The sequence below is a fragment of the Henckelia pumila genome, chromosome 3 (genome assembly GCF_033568475.1).
Source record: "Henckelia pumila isolate YLH828 chromosome 3, ASM3356847v2, whole genome shotgun sequence".
Lineage (NCBI taxonomy): Eukaryota > Viridiplantae > Streptophyta > Magnoliopsida > Lamiales > Gesneriaceae > Henckelia > Henckelia pumila.
Window position 1 is genome coordinate 54153893 of NC_133122.1, and position 15471 is coordinate 54169363.

At 38.8% G+C, this 15471-nt stretch overlaps 1 long non-coding RNA gene across 3 annotated transcripts; it reads right to left on the reverse strand.

Annotated features, from left to right (window-relative positions):
* Window positions 1–7633: 7633 nt before the first annotated feature.
* LOC140887241 (uncharacterized) lies at window positions 7634–15170 on the reverse strand. Of its 3 annotated transcripts, none has more exons than XR_012151769.1 (3): window positions 10844–15170; window positions 8484–8622; window positions 7634–8345 (listed from the first exon to the last, which is right to left on the reverse strand). It is a non-coding gene; the product is annotated as an uncharacterized lncRNA (long non-coding RNA). The 3 variants fall into 3 exon arrangements; XR_012151771.1 differs by having other exon boundaries at window positions 7634–8096; window positions 8266–8622; XR_012151770.1 differs by having other exon boundaries at window positions 7634–8096; window positions 8210–8622.
* Window positions 15171–15471: the final 301 nt, after the last annotated feature.

Below are 15471 nucleotides of genomic sequence, written 5' to 3' on the forward strand. Positions count from 1 at the left end.
CAACCCGAGGTCCTCACAGCTATGATCGTACAAGAAGAGTGAGTACTTGATATAACTCGCGGAAAAGAACATCACAGTGAGGCCATGACTTTTGCGATTCAAACTCCTAACTTTTCTAAGGGACGAGTTGATGGTAAAGAGAAACTTGTGGCATGCTCGAGTTGCAAGAGAACTGGCCATGATGCGGGTTCATGCTTTAAAGTGATTGGTTATCCCGATTGGTGGGGAGACAGACCTAGAGGAAGAGGGCGTGGCACAACGATCCATGCACAAAGCGAACAACGACATGCTGGTAATGCGACTGGAGGGAGAGGTTGTGGGTCCCAATTTCGAGTGAATGCGGCTGCAACCCAAGTGATGGGACAAGGAAGCATAACTCATGGACAACTGACCGAAATAGACCAAAGTGGATTAAGCGGGTTGAGCAATGAGCAGTGAAATTTGTTGCTGAATCTTTTGAATACACAAAAGAAGAGAAATCCAGAAAGACTGATTGGTAAGCATAAAACAATGAAATGGATGACTGACAGTGGAGCCTCTCATCATATGACTGGAAGACTTGATTTGATGAGTTGCGTGGAGAAAATTCTTGCATGCCCCATTGGGCTGCCGGATGGAAAAGAAGCACTAGCCGAAGAAAGTGGTACTGTGGTGTTAAATGAATTTTTGAAATTGAACAATGTGTTATATGTACCCAACTTGAAGTGTAGCTTGTTTTCAATATCACAATTGACCGCGCGAGTTGAATTGTGTAGTTCAATTTACTAATAAACTTTGTGTTATGCAGGGCCGCAATTCAAGGAAGCTGATTGGTGAGGGTGAACAACGTGAGGGGTTTTGTTATTTTAGCGGGATAGTGCCAACCAGAGCTTTGCATACAGCAAGGAGAGACATGTTTGAACTATGTCATCGAAGGTTGGGACATCCTTCTAGTAAAATCATTCAGTTATTGTCGGTTGTTAAAGGAACTAGTAGTGATTCAGTTAAGCATTGTGATGTTTGTCTCCGAGCAAAACAATGTCGAGGAGAATTTTTGTTGAGTAATAATAAGGCTTCTACTATTTTTGAGATGATTCATTGTGATTTGTGGGGTCCATATAAAAATCCGACTTTTTGTGGTGCACATTATTTTTTGATAATTGTTGATGATCACTCGAGAGGTGTTTGGGTCTATTTATTGAATGATAAAGTCAAAGTAGGACCAACTCTTTGAAACTTTGTCACTATAATACATAGACAATTCAATGAACATGTGAAACTTGTGCGAAGTGATAATGGAACCGAGTTTACTTGTTTGAATCAGTACTTTGTGGAAAACGAAATAATACATCAAACTTTGTGTGTTGGGACTCCTCAACAAAATGGCAGAGTGGAATGTAAACATCGTCACATCCTCAATGTGGCACGATCAATGTGTTTCCAAGCAAATTTGTCTATTGAATTTTGGGGAGAGTGTGTCTTGACTGCTGTGTATTTAATTAATCGTACCCCTTCTATTTTAATCGAAGGTAAAACACCTTACTAATTGTTATTTGGTACTGCTCATTCCTATAAGAATGTTCGAGTTTTTGGTTTTTTGGCTTATGCTCATAACCAGAAACATGGTGGTGATAAATTTGCTAGTCACAGTAGATAATGTATCTTTGTTGGGTACCCATTTGAGAAGAAAGGATGGAGTTTGTATGATCTTGATTCTAAGGAGTTCTTTGTTTCGAGAGACGTGGTATTCTTCGAATAAGAGTTTTTTTATGAGAGTAAAGTTTCAAATGACACATTCGACACCCATAGGATTGATGGCTCTTTTGGTGAAGAAGAAATACTCTCTGGAATGACTGAACATAAAACAAGATCTAGTGGAGATGAAGCAATAACAGGAAGACAACTTGATGGTGTCCAATCTGTCGAGATGTTAGAAGTTAGGGGATACTAACGAGGATGTTGAAAAGGATACTGCTGAAACACTTGGGCGTGGTCACATATAGCGCCGAGAATCCACTCGCTTGCATGATTATATCTTGAAAATTGTTCAGAAATGCACTCCGTCCTTGAGCCCCTCTCCACGCTCACCAGGCCATATGCAGTCCTCATGTAGTCCTTATCCCATAACACATTATGTAAATTGTGATAAATTTTCTGTGCGACATCGTGCTTTCCTGGCAGCTGTCATTGTAGGTGTGGAATTAAAGTCATTTGGTACAGCTGTCAAAGATGAACACTGGCGGGACGCAATGCAAAAAGAAAAATACAAGCTTTGGAGGCTAATGCAACATGGACTGTAGAACCTTTTCCACATGGCAAACGATCCATCAACTGTAAGTGGGTGTACAAAATCAAATACAATGCAGATGGCACTATCAAGGTCTACAATGCGCGAATGATGATTCTGGGGACTCGACAACTTGAAGTGATTGACTATCATGAGACGTTTGCAAAAGTGGCAAAAATGGTCACCGTCCGTACTTTTCTGGCAGTGCAGCAGCCAAAAATTGGGAACTTCATCAAATGGATGTCCATAATGCCTTCTTACAAGGAGATTTGCAGGAAGAGGTGTACATGAGAATGCCTCCTGGTTTCAATACAGGCACGTCCGAGATGGTATGCCGTCTGCATAAGTCGTTATATGGATTACGACAGGCTCTTCGATGTTGGTTTGCGAAATTGGATTCTGCCTTGAAGCTTTATGGATTCAACCAATCCTACTCCGACTACTCTCTTTTCACTTTGAGAAGGGACGAGATCCAGGTTCATGTTCTTGTGTATGTCGATGATCTTATTGTCTCCGAAAATGATCATGAAGTTGTTCGAAGTTTCAAAGAATATCTGAGCACATGCTTTCACATTGAAATATTTCTTAGGGATCGAATTGGCTAGAAGTTCTAAAGGTAACTTCTTGTGTCAATGTAAATACACATTAGATAGTATCTCTGAGGTTGTATTACTTGGTGTTAAACCTGTCTCTATCCCACTTGAACAAAATCATAACTTGGCATTGGTCAATGGAGTTTCTCTTGCCGAACCTAAAGCTTACAAACGGTTGGTGGGCGGCTTATTTATCTCTCGGTTACTCTTCCTGGGCTAGCATATTGTGTGCATGTGTTAGCTCAGTTTATGCAAGACCCACGCAAACAACATTGGGAGGATGCACTACGTGTTGTGCGCTACTTGAAGGGGAAGCCTGGGCAAGGAATTATGCCGCGTTCTGACATTGATTATATGCTTGGTGCGACTCTAATTGGGCTGGCTGTCTGCTCACGCCCCGTTCTCTGACTGGCTGGTTTATTTTTCTTGGGAATTCACCGATCTCTTGGAAGACTAAGAAACAACATACAGTCTCGTGATCTTCGGCTGAGGCGGAGTATCGTTTGATGGCTACCACTACGTGTAAACTAAAATGGCTGAAAGAGCTTCTGCTGGATCTCAATGTCGATCATCTGAATCCTATAAATTTATATTGCAACAGTCAAGCAACATTACATACTGCGGCCAACCCGGTGTTTCATGAACGCACAAAACACATCGAGATTGATTGTCACTTTGTACGCGGTGCCATTCAAAATGGTACTATCAGGACAACTCACGTCCAGATCTCTATGCAGCTCGCTGACTTATTTACCAAAGCGCTTGGAAAATCTTCATTTGAGTTCTTACTTCGCAAGTTGGGAATTCGGGACTTGCATGCTCTAAATTGAGAGGGGGTGGTATTGGCAATAATATAGTTGTAATGTCTATTAAGGCGTGTATATTCTCGCATATATTATTTCTTTGATTAGTGTAGATATTTAGGAGATTTGATTGTGCTTGTTTATGGTAAATTCTTTGTACACAAGCTTGTATATAAGCATGCAATATTTTGAATGAAAAGAGGCAGAATTCTCATTCAAACATATCGTTCATTTTAGATATTTATCCATATATGTGAGGATTCATTATTTCATCAGTCCTTACATGTAATGATAAATGTCCACTTTTAGATACAACACGAAACAAAGGACATTATCCCTTTTTTTCAAGGTGGTACATGATCCACAATATAAGTAATTAATTAATGGGAATCCCAACTGCCACAAATGACTAGGCAATGACTAACGAGGAGCATTAACGAACCGATCTCCACCAAAATGAAAGGAATGCATGAAAGATCTGATATTTATTGTTCATATGATAATGCCAATAAGGTGCATAATGCATAATATTTTCGAAAACTCATAGCTTTAAAACTCTAATATTAAGCGTGCTTGGATAGGATAATTTTTAGGTTGAGTGACCTCTTGATAAGTTTCTCGGGATAAGTGTGACAATACTCAAAATTCTCAGCAATTTGTCTCTCAAGATATGGCACATAACACTTCAAATCTCAAAATGTACAAGATAAAAGACATTTTGAGTTAATTTTTCCGAGTTATTTAATACTAAATCTCTCGATTTATTTTCTTCTCAAGTGTTCGATATCTTTATGATGTTCTCTGAGAATAAAAGTTTTTATTTACATTGATTACTGAATGAAAAAGATCCTAAATGGCAAAATAATCGCCTAGCTTTGGGAGCTCTGACGATATGCATATGAAATTGAGAATAGGAACGTTAGAATGAGACCATATGTGAAACATCCTAAAACTTCTACTGGAATTTTTTTTTAAACTCTCTAACTATAAAATAATGAATATAAATATATATACAAAATCCATGCAAACTTAGAAAATAATTAATTAAAATCGAAATCCAAGCATACTCTCAAAAATCTAAAAATAATGAAACATGTGCGAAAATACGTGTTTTAAATCTCAATATAATTATCATAATTGAGCGATGGTCACGGGTTCTAGCCGCCTGGAAACTCATACGCTCTCGCCGCCAGTCGGGAACACATTATCCTCATTAACCTTCTGCTCACCTGCACCATTTAAATCTAGTGAGCCTAGAGGCTCGGCACGTTCTATCCTTACATAACAAAATGAAACCACACACAAGCACACATCATATAAAATACGTGAATATAAATATACGTGCATGATCTTAAAATTTTATGCATAAAAACATGAAATAAAATAACTATACTGATTTATCATCATGCTAAACATATATCATCATACTTAATAAATCTCATAAAATAACTTGTCATGATTTTTTAATTCTCAACATGTCGTATCCATGTCGGTGGCCTCATACTAAGCGATTGATCAATCTAAAAACCAACGTATGTGGCGGTGGGGTTTCCACCTCTGTGCTGCCACTTCACCAGCCCTCTCAGCTGGATCCATAAGCTCATCATAACATAAACATCATTAGGAAGGTCACCGGACCCAGGTATCCCGACCTCCAACCACATCACTTTCCACCTTCACTTCAACTTCCATAAAAAAAATATATTTTTTTTAATCATGCATTTAAACTTATAATAAAAATTCTTACATGATGAATGAACTTAAAAATTCTCATTATTTCTTTATTTTATGAAAATTTACCTGTAAATATATATTTAATTTATTTTCTTAAAAATCATACTTATATATCTAATAAAAATGCATTCATGAATTAAATATATATTTACGGACATTTATTTTTCCAAGAACTTGTTCGAGCTGCTGAACACTCGACTTAAACCCAAAAATTCCTAGATTGGCCCAATAAGCCTTAAGCCCAACATGACCTGGCCCATTAATTCTCATGGCAAACTAATGGGCTCATTTAAAATATTAATTAAACCCATTAAACTATTTAACTTAAAATTAATCCAATAAATTATTAACTAGTTCATTATCCTAGGGATTAGACCGTTAAAATTACTAAACCCGACACAACTTGCCCAATAATTCTCATGGATCATGCGGCCCATGACAAATTATTGGGCTCACTTCATTAATTATTTAAGCCCATACTTAATATTAAATTAGTCTAATTAATTAACTAAGTCAAGCCCAAACCCATTAATTATTAACTTAATCTCTTATTTAATTTAAAATAAAAATACCCGAGTTCAACTAATATAACTCAGACCCGGACCAAACTAACTTGGCCCATTATATTTTAGACCCAACCCGAACCCAAAAAGCCGAGCCCGGCCTGCCAAAACACCAGACACAACCCTAGCTTACCTCTACCTAAGCCCAACTCGAGGCAGCCCTGAGCGGCTTCAGAAAATCTGAACGTTTTGCCTGCTCAGGCCACCTTTGGCCGTGAAACCACCTTTCATACTTAGCCAACACCAAGACGGTTCTAACCCAATAAATTTGACCTAAAACTGAGCCCTGTAGAAGAAGAACGAACGAAAACAACAGAGCCCCTCTGCTGCTATATGTGCAGAACGCGACCACCGACTTCCGGACGTTCGGCCGCCCATCCGGCCACCAACGGCCGGATCACCAACCATGAAAACCTTTCCAAAGGTCTTGGGGTTATAACTCAACTGGAACCAACCTAAAACTCGTCTTGTGGACCAAGAACGAGCCCTCGCACGCAAACCGCTCGGTTTGCATCTAAACTGCGTCCAACATGAACTTAGCCCAAACCAACGACTAAAGCCACTGAACCATCATCCAACCATGACCCTAGGGACCCTATATCAACCCTCAACCCATTGGTCAGCAAGCTAGAACAATCCATGACAGAAAAACATAATAAAATTGATTCATAACCCTTAAAAATGTAGGTTCTATGCATGTTCATGAATGTTCTTCATTAAAACCACATACCTCATGCAAGATCATAATTTTCATGCTAAAATCAGAATAATATGACTTAAATGGTGTTCAAGAAGGGATTCAAACGTGCCTTGATGAATATTTGCAAGAAACGACGTCTAAATCGCGCGTACGAATTTTCGGGACGAACAGATCTTCAAACTAATTTAAAAACCTTGAAGAATCGGCTATGGAGGCTAGTGATTCTGCTGTAAAAATGTGGGAGAGGAGAAGGAAGAAGGTGGAGGCGGCTAGGTAGAGAGAAACGTGAATAGGGTAGGGTTTTAGGAGATAATTTAGCATAATTTAACTAATAATTAATTAGGATAGATATATACTCTAAACATATAGAATTTTAAAAATCTTAAATACAATATAAATCTGATATTTAACCTTAAATCCCGAAATTATAATTAATGGGATTTTTAAAGCTTAATAAAAGTCGTTAAAATGACTTATTTTGGGTAAAAACGGACATATAAATATACATATATATAAATACCATTATTTTCTTCAAATTATATTTTAAAATAATATTTTAAGACTCCTAAAAATCGCATAAAATATTTTGAGTGAAAACAAACATCTCGTCCGTCCACAGTCCCGCCTACGCGATCATAAAACAAATTTTCTCAAATAAATTCATAAATCATATCATACAGATTTAAATGCCGAAAAAAATATTTAAAACATACAAATAAATCACATAATTCACATAATAACTCATAAAACAATTTAACACATTTTCAATTTATATTAAAATCATTAAATCTCCTAGTTATGCATGCGGATTTACATGGTGAATTTCTGGGCGTTACAATATGTGTGCATTGGTGTATCCCTCCAATGCTCAAGTTAACTTTCAACTGGATAATATTTGGAGTGAAAGTAAAATGCAAGATCATAAAGAATTCAAATTCATAAATTAAAAACCAAACTTGTTATTTACATGGAAATTAAGTTACCATAAGTGAAAAGGGTAGTTATTTTGTTAGTACGTACGGAGGTATGAAGCGATTATTTGCCTGACCTCGAGAACGATGTTCGTCTCCATCTCTAATCATGCATTATGTTTTTTTTAGTTAATCATACATTATTTTCATATAACGCGAGGAGCTGAGGCTTTTCCTTATATGGATCGAAATAGTGCAAAAGACGAGTTTACACGAATCACCTTTCCTAAATTAGTATGTTGTAACTCCTTGTTATATCACTTTTAACTTATAGTGCCTCTCCAAACTCCGAATGCTCAAACATCTTTTTGTCCCTGTTGAGCGAGCATCGAGCTCTATTGCCCGCCCTCATAATATCTTGACCTCCCTTGGTTTGGAGTGCTTAATTAATCTTCTTGGGTTTGATAGACATCCATTTTACCCCATAGCGTCTTCCGTATGCGCGTAGTGACTCGTCTCGAATGACCTATTAATAAAAAATTTATGATATGCAATTAACTTAACAAGATCTAATCATATAACATCAGAAAACTTAAACGTAAACATGGTACAACCCCATCGAAGAAAGCATGTAAATACCAAGTATACACAACCATATCGAAGATAAAGTACTAAAACCCAAATGAGTCAAGGACCAGGAATATCACTCCACACAATGTTGCTTCTGCAAGCTAAGCGATCGTTCCAATTAGGTCCATCCAACCTAATGTCTGCTCTGTGGAGTGGGGTATCCAGGACATATAAATCAAGGATGTGAGCAATAAGAAAGCTATGTACGAGAGTATGAGTGTAAAAATTCTATGTAATGCATGTATGCAAGTGTACGAGATACCACCGATCAAGATCAACATACTCTGCTCAGTCGAGTGACACCATGATATGTAGCACTCTGCGTCGTCACACCAAGAGGTGACTCCTATACCGTATAATCTGTGGATAATGATGAGCTAACAACATAGTCGTCGAGACATCTAACGGGGTCCAACTGTCCACTAAAGAAAAGAGGGCTGAGCAACCTCACTAGCAGGCTACCTCAAGAATATAGACTCATTATGAAAATATAAATAGCATAATCATCGTGACATAAAATATGCACATAAAGACATGTTAGGTAAATACAACACATATAACATGCATATTAAATTAGGATATCTCGAATAATAATTTCGTACCTCTATGTAGCTATTTTAGAAACACAGGGTTTTGGGTTTAAGATTATAAACCAAATGAACATAATATCACTATTACTTGTCTAAAAGTACTCTTAACTAAGCTAAGAGTTACACTCTATAACTACTAAGAGCCCAAGGCTATACATGCGTCCGTCAATAGCCCTTTGATGTCGAAGGTCACACTCGATAACACAGCTTCGCTATAGCTCCAGAAGTATCTCGGTAATGCCCGGTCCTTGATAAAATAACTAGAAGCACTCAAAATATACACTGGAAAAACTGAACACTTAAAACACAATAAAAATAAGAAATCTCGAGGCCTGTTTATAGGCAAAGATTAGATCTGATCACTTCAGAAGATTCAAACTCCTGCATGCTTTGACGTGTCAACAATGTCTTGACACCTAAGTGGACACCTATATTCGGAACTTTCGAACTCACATTTTGAAGATCTGTTCTCCCTACATGTCCGTGAACTTTTGACACCTTATTGATGTAACTGACCACGCAACTATCAGAAGGTCCGATCCTAGTTCGGAACATCCGATCTTGCTCGATGCTTCCGAATTCTACTCGGATGGTCCGAACTATTATCCTTTAGTTCGAACTATTTAACCATTTTGATTTACTTAAGTATTGATCATTTAATCTTGTTTAACATTTTAATTACATAAAATGATAGTTGGATCACTAGACTCGCCACACGCGTCTTTTAAATTATCTTCCTCGTCAAACATTTCCCTCACATCTCTCGCATCAGTACCTAAGGTAAGCACCTTGGACACAAGCTGGGCCTCATAAGCCCCGGTAATTTGGCCTTAAACTTTATGGACCCAAGTTTATAATTGGAGTTGATCGACCTCACTCAGGTATCACTTTACATGTACTACAGGAAGGAATCACGAGTCGGGTAACTCAAGGAGTCAATACCTCAACAATTGGGCACCTTAGTGAGTCCACAGTAGGCAAATTGAGGAGCTGGCTTACAAATAGATGCTTGCTTACCTTATGATTTTTGGGAACTAAAAATTAATTAAATGAATAAATTACACCACCTCCCGACACTATGTGGGAACTCAATTCTGGTGAGATCTGACGAATTAGGTTATGAAAATTTGAAAGATTATTCATCAGTGAAATAAATGAAATTAGATGTAGATGACTAGTATGAATGATGTCGATCATTTGAGAAAGCTCTAAGAATATGCAAGTTATTGCACGAACATAAGACAATTTTGGTTTGGCTTTGACCCGAACAACTATGGTAAGATTTCGTTTGGCTCTCAATCGTCCATAATTTGTTTCATCGTCAGACGATGCATCGTCTCATAGTATTTGAAGTGGCCTCGCTCACTATAGATAAGTGAGTGACCACTTAAGAAACAAAAGTACAAAACCATTAAAACGTTGATCTTATTATTATTATTATTATTATTATTATTATTATTATTATTATTATTATTATTATTATTATTATCGACGTGACTAATCACAGTGTTTTTTTTTTGAAGCAGACTAATTACAGTGTTAAACAAACAAATAATATATTTGTCACAAAACCAGCTAATTATTAACGTCCTAAAATTTTCAAATGAAAGATGCTCTTGACATGGGGAGAAAATTTCAAAAGGACGATATCGACCTACCATATAAAGACATTGAAGGAGACATACCATCATTTCCTAATATTATTATGTCAAATAGTTTTTGTTTTTATTCATTTTTATTTTAAACTTGAAAGAGTTAATTTAAGACGATAGCTTAAAATAATACATCTAAAACCTTTACTTTTTCCATGCTAAAAACACGTGGTTCAAGTCAAGTATACACTGGAGAAAGAATTTTGCATCAATTTATAATTAATTTTTGAGGCAAATTTTGTTCAGTTAATTGTAAGTGATGTGAATATGCACCAAGGTTTCTAAATTCTAAATCAATCACAATATTTTTTCGTTTTGTAGATCTACCAGTTTAGAATTTAGATACATAAACTACAACTTCAAAAAGCGTTTAAATAAGTTTGATGATGTCGGAATTTTACCTCAGGTTCGGTCTGGTAGAATGGATCCTCCAACTCCTTTATGAAACAGGTTGGGTCGGACACCACTTAGATCTGCACAAGCAACAGCTAGGTCAAAGGGCGCCGAAGATGTTTTCGGCGTGACCCCTCCGATGCTTAAGTCAGTATCTTGAAGGCAGATGATATGATTAATGCAAAAACTGAGAGATATGAGTGCGTGAATGTAAAAGTGAGAGTAAATGTGTGATGAATAATGAATAGTGAGTAATGAATAATGAATACAACCATAACAATACCTGTATTTATAGGAGAAAATAGAGTAAGTTACCTAGTCGAATTATAACATGTCCTGAACTAGGACTCTTCATCCATTGGTCCCTTTGTAAGCTTATCTCTATCTCGTGAATATTTGAAAAGATCCAGGCTTATCTCATATATATCAGAGTCCGACTTGAACTTGAAAAGAATACTTGCGGCCCATTAGAAACAGTCTAGATCGGCCCATAATGACCAGCCCCGGTCAAAGTCCAACATAGTCCAAACTGGGCTGGACTTTAACATGTTGGGCCATATCGGGTAGACCAATTATAAACGGGTTCGGGTTGAAATATTTTTTCGGGGTAACAATAGTACCTCCCTAACTGGTCTAAAAAAAGAATGAATTTAGACCAATAATGTAGACCTGACCCCGAACTACATGTACTTCCTTTGGACGAACGGTCTAGATGAAGGTCTGATTAGAACCGAGCTCGAACAAAGAGCAATAGACGACAATCTGATGAAAATGAGTGCCAGACCTGTCTGGGCTTTGAATACCACTGATGTGGGCCACTGAGGTGGACTTTGAGTGCCCGACCTGTTAGGGATTTGAATTCCACTGATGTGGGCCACTGAGGTGGACTTTGTGTGCCAGACCTGCCTGGGATTTTGAGTTCCACTTATGTGGTCCTTGTTTGCCAGACCTGCCTGGGATTTTGAGTTCCACTGATGTGGTCCTTGAGTGTTAGACCTGTCTGGGCTTTGAGTTTCACTGATGTGGGCCACTGAGGTGGACTTTGTGTGCCAGACCTATCTGGGCTTTGAGTTCCACTAATGTGGTCCTTGAGTGCCAGACCTTCCTAGGCTTTGAGTTCCACTGATGTGGGCCACTGAGATGGACTTTGTGTGCCAGACCTGCCTGGGCTTTTGAGTTCCACTTATGTGGTCCTTGTTTGCCAGACCAGCCTGGGCTTTTGAGTTCCACTGATGTGGTCCTTGAGTGCCAGACCTGCCTAGCTTTGAGTTCCACTGATGTGGGCCACTGAGGTGGACTTTGTGTGCCAGACCTGCCTGGGCTTTGAGTTCCACTAATGTGGTCCTTGAGTGTCAAACTTGCCTGGGCTTTGAGTTTCACTGATGTGGGCCACTGAGGTGGACTTTGTGTGCCAAACCTGCCTGGGATTTTGAGTTCCACTTATGTGGTCCTTGTTTGCCAGACCTGCCTGGACTTTTGAGTTCCACTGATGTGGTCCTTGAGTGCCAGACCTACCTGGGCTTTGAGTTCCACTGATGTGGGCCACTGAGGTGGACTTTGTGTGCCAGACCTGCCTGGGCTTTTGAGTTCCACTGATGTGGGCCACTAAGGTGGACTTTGAGTGCCAGACCTGTCTGGGCTTTTGAGTTCCACTTATGTGGTCCTTGTTTGCCAGACCTGCCTGGGCTTTTGAGTTCCACTGATATGGGCCACTAAGGTGGACTTTGAGTGTCAGACCTGTCTGGGATTTTGAGTTCCACTGATGTGGTCCTTGAGTGCCAGACCTGCCTGGGCTTTTGAGTTCCACTGATGTGGGCTTTTGATGCCACTGATGTGGGCTTTTGATGCCGGACCTGCCCGGACTTTTAAAAATGTTAAACCATAAATTGGGCCTTATTGCTAGATTGCATGCCCGATGTGATAGACTTGGGTCTTACAGCAAGATTGCATGTCCGATATGATATAATTGGGCCTTACTGCGAGATTGCATGCCCGATATGATATAATTGGGCCTTACTGCGAGATTACATGCCCGAGCTGTAAAAATATTTGTACTGAAATACAAAGGAGTAAGAATCCAAGATAACCCTGTAAATGCATGGGCCGATTTAAGAAAACCTTCACCAAAGATCCTGCCTCTATCATACACGATAGAATCCCAAGCAATGTGTTGTGATATAAGATTATACCAAATAAAAAATTCAATTTTTAAACGCAATCTGTCATAATTAAGTCGGTCCAATCTAATTGACATATTACTCCAATATAAACCAGGAATAATGAGAAACTCATATTTTAGATAATATATGACCAACCATAATTGGTAAACATATAACATGGGATTGACACGATTTTCGAGCTCAACACCACGTATTGCTCTTGAATAATATCACATGTCTTTCGAATTGTTACCTCATGAATACACGTATTCCAAAAAAAAAAAATTGGAATCACTTACAGAGCTCCGGTGGCTCATCATGGATCTGGACACTGGACTAGTATAGTCGCACGCCTATTTATGCAAGAGAATTCCATTAAGAGGTATAAAGAATAAAGTTCAGAATCTTCCCTATTACGATACCCATAAATGATTCATGAAGGTAGTGGTGAGACTTTCTTCGATAATCTTAATAAATTGTCAAGGTTGAGAAATAAAAAAGCTTTAATATACATGGGCAATAACATCTACCAAACTCCCTTTTTATTTGGCTCCGTTTACAAAGATGTGGAGGCCGGATCACATATATCTCAAGGTCGTTTAGGAGTTATAATGACATCCCAATCAGAAAATTTTGAGACTGATAGAGCACTTGAAATCATTCCAGAGAGCTAAGAAAAGTATGACGAATAATTTGCGGCATAGTCTTGAATCTCATGCAAATATGAGATCTATCTGAACAAATAAAATAATGAAGCCTATCTTTGGCCGGATTCCCCATTATATGAACATATTCACCCATGAATCTATTGTGAAGAGACGACCAGCAACACAGATTGAAGAAAATCCATATCGAGCAATATATCGAACATGTAATATGGTATAAACGGGAAAACCTAGGCACTGAGCACCCAGCCACGAAGGCAAAGATCTCGATGCCTCGGACAATTCATTGGATATATAATGCAGCAGATGCGAAGACCAGGTGTACTTAGCAAAGAATTAATGCAACCCTCCCAATACCACACAAGCAATCCATAAACCCATGCAACCGAGAACCACAAAGTAGGAATCGATGAAAGCCACAAAATGGAACTAAAACAGCCCCAATCGCATGCATAAACTGCTCTCAGAATTTGATTATTCGAGAAGAAAATTAATAACATGTATTAAACCATATATCTTACAACCGACAGAATGAGAACCGAACAACACCTTGAAATTCCACAAAGTCGAGAAAGAATAGAGAAAAACACCGGGTGGAATGGGCTCGGCTTCTACCTCATATGATGGTTCAAAGAGACTCTGGTTAAACGAGATTCCATGTAGATGGATAATGGAATTTCACTTGTGATATCCCCATATTGGACATTTTTAAACATTGGGTCACGGGTCACCTAAACTCAACATCTCAGGGTGGCTACAAATTTTGGCAAATTTGAAATACCAATGCAATGAATAAGAGTAATATTGAGAGCATAAGAGAGACTTATCTTTCGTAGGCAGGCTGTCAGGTGACTTCAATCTTACACTGTTAGAGAAAATTATGTCGGCCTCGTTTAACAAATCTACGGACTGATCCCCTCGGAGTAATTCCAACGAACAGCTGGTGGGTGTGCAAATTCATATTTGATTTTTCCTCCCAATATATATGTATAAGTATCGATGGCACAATTGAGTCCGAGCGCAGTGCATCGTGCGGATTAAAGGGCACTCGCATGGATCTCGATGCAACTTTTAGGATGCAAGCCCTAAGTGTTCAAACTCTCGAAGAGGGCAAGCCTTTGGAAGATGTTTAGGAGCTGCAATGTTTCGCGCGCACGAAACAGCGATGATTTTACTTCGATTCCTAGCGACCGAAACAGCTTCGATTGCACGACCCCCTACTTCATGGGCTAAGTATTGAAGATAGAAGCGACGATTGATGGGGTTCTTCAAACTGAGAGATGTGCCTATGAGTTGAATACACGGTGATGGATTGGACTTGGCCCGGCGGTGGCTGCAGGCGGTGGTGCGAAGCGACTTTCAGGCAGTGGTTTGGGTGACGGCGGGCTCCGTGATAGAGTTCTTGTTTTTTTTTTCTCTTTTCGACATATCTCCCATGAGTTTTTAGTATGCAAGTGAGATAGGTGCTCTGTGGCATAGACGAACAATCTCCATTACTGAGTTTCATTGAGAATTATTCTTGTTCTTCCGATTTCTATTTTTTTTCTTTTCTCGCGGTAAAGAACGATCATGGGTTTCAATTTCGTTCCCACAGACGGCGCCAATTGATGATGTTGGAATTTTACCTCGGGTTCGGTCTGGTAGAATGGATCCTCCAACTCCTTTATGAAACAGGTCAAGTCAGGCACCACTTATCTGCACAAGCAACAGCTAGGTCAAGGGGCGCCGAAGGTGTTTTCGGCATGACCCCTCCGATGCCTAAGTCAGTGTCTTGAAGTCAGAGGATATGATTAATGCGAAAACTGAGAGATA